The following is a 2,653-nucleotide window of genomic DNA, read 5'->3' as shown; positions in this document are numbered from 1 at the left end:
AGCCGGGAATTACAGGCATGCACTACCACGCCCAGCTGATTTTTTATTTATTGTAGAGAATGAGGTCTCTCCAAGTTGCCCAGGCGGGTCTCGAACCCGCAGGCTCAGGCAATTCACTCACCTCAGCCTCCCAAAGGTGCAGGATTACAGGCTGAGCCACCGAGCCCGGCGTTGAAATATTTATTATGATCTCCACACTATAGGTAAGAAAGCTGAGCTTAGATAAGTAGCCCAAGGTCACTCTGCTAGGAAATAGCAAAGCTAGGATTTGAAGCTAGGCAAGTCTGACTCCAAAGCCCAGGCTCTGCTGTTGATATTACATCATGCTGTCTAAAACAAATATGAAGTTAATCATTGAAAAACTATTTCCACTTAATATTTGAATTTATTTATTTTTGAATCAGAGTCTCACTCTATCTGTAGCCCAAGCCTCGAATGCTGGGCTCAGGCGGTCCTTCCAAGCAGCTGGAACTACAGGCATGTGCCACCAAGCCCAGCTAATTTTTTGATTTACTGTAGCGTTGAGGTCTCGTCAAGTTGCTGGCTGGTCTCAAACCTCTGGGCTCAGGCAATCCTCTCACCCTGCCTTCCAAAGTGCTAGGTGTGAGTCGGCTAGTGCTAGGTGTGAGTCGGCTAGTATTTGAATTTATAGTTGTGAAAATATGCAGCATTACCTGACAACAGGCTATCAACTAGAAATGGAGGGTACAGTTCATACTACCACCACCAGAGGTCAGCAGACATACGAGAAACTGGGCCATAGCCAGGAGGCAGAAAGCACCTCCTGATGACTAACATACATAGTACACCTCCTAGATGTATTAACAGCAGGGACTATAAAATGTGAAGAAAGCAGAGCACAAAAAATGTAGACAGATTGTCAGCATGGAAATGGAAGGAGAGGTCTATGGCTTGTGCTACAATAGAGACAGTGAATGCCACCAGACTCTTTCCCAGAGTAAGAAACAACAGCAGCCAGGTGTGGTAATCCCAGCAGCCATGCCTGTAATCCCAGCACATTGGGAGGCAGAGGCTGGATTGGCTGAACCCGCGGGTTTGAGACCAGGCTGGGCAACTTGGTGAGACCTCATCTCTACAATAAATAAAAAAATTAGCCGGGCATCGTGGCACATGCCCGTACTTGGAAAGTTGAGGTGGAAAGATCACCTGAGCCCAGCAGGTCTAGGCTGCAGTGGCCGTGAGCATACCACTGCACTCCAGCCTGGGTGACTGAGTGAGACTCCAACTCAAAGACAAAACAAAACAGTAGCAGGTAATAATTTTCACACCTGTGAGCAGCTGGCTCCTATTTGAATTAAGAGTCAAAGGGGGCTGGGCTTGGTGGCTCAGCCTGTAATCCCAGCACTTTGGGAGGCCGAGGCAAGTGGATTGCCTGAGCCCACAGGTTCAAGACCCACCTGGGCAACTTGGTGAGACCTCGTCTCTACAATAAATCAGAAAAATTTAGCCAGGCGTGGTAGCGCACACCTGTAGTTCTGGCTACTTGGAAGGCTGAGGCAGAAGGATCGCCGGAGCCCAGCAGGTTGAGGCTGCTGTGGCCAGGAGTGAGACTCCAACTCAAAAAAAATAAATAAATGAAGAGTCAGAGGGTACTTGCTCCATTTTCCTAGTTTCCTGTCCCCCTAGTGGCTGCCTGGAAACCCTTTCTTGGAATGACCAGGGTGACAATCTAAGTACTGACTCTGATCCTGGGGTCTTTCTTCTGGGAGACTGCACGAAAGGAACGGAGAGCAAAAGCTCCAATACTTATGAAACAGCAGCTGGGGCAATGGCCAGAGCTAGTGACAGCTGTCCATCCTTCTGTAGACCCTTCTAAGAGTCTGCAGGGCCCTGCCGGGAGGTGGAATACTTAGTTCCAGCTATCTTCCCTCACAGGGCTCCCAGGTCAGATAAGTCCTGGGTGGTGGTGGAGGGGAATGGAGGAAGAGATGGAGGTCAAATAGCTTTTTGTGTATGGAGTATCTCAGGCAATTTTTTTCTTCAGAGTGGGAGCAGGGCAAGGATCAGACAGAAAGGCAGTCCCCTCATCCAAAGCCTTGGATAATTACTTTCAGAGAGAGACACATTCCAGCCAAATTGATGGGAATTATGTCTGCTCTGGGCAGTTAGGTTTTAGAGTTGAGATAGTGACAGAACAGGTAGAAGTGTGAGAGCTGAGGGATTAGGAAGGTCCTAAAAAAGGACATAGCATAGGGATAAAGGTTTTCTGGATGCTACACACAGAAATAATTAAGACCCATTTCAAGTCAGCAGTGACCCAATAATTTACCTTTGATCTCACTGACTACAGGGCTAAAGTGAGTTTATTCATTCTATTTACGAAATATCTATTAGGTCCTAGTCTAAAAACAGTATTTCGGTCGGGCATGGTGGCTCAAGCCTGTTGTAATCCCAGCACTTTGGGAGGCTGAGGTGAGAGGATTGCCTGTGACCAGGGGTTTGAGACCAGCAAGACATCATCTTTACAATCAATTTTTTTTTTTTTTTTGGTCGGAGTCCCACTCTGTCACCCAGACTGGAAGACACAGTCATTTACTTAGATGTAAATATCAGATGATCCTTTCTGTAATTTGAGGCTGGGAAGGATTCACTTTTTGAAATTATGAACTATCTCCATTAACATGTGCTCACC

Source organism: Carlito syrichta, unplaced genomic scaffold, assembly GCF_000164805.1.
Source record: "Carlito syrichta isolate Samal-C Ts95f unplaced genomic scaffold, Tarsius_syrichta-2.0.1 Scaffold288164, whole genome shotgun sequence".
NCBI lineage: Eukaryota > Metazoa > Chordata > Mammalia > Primates > Tarsiidae > Carlito > Carlito syrichta.
This window is presented reverse-complemented; position numbering follows the sequence as displayed.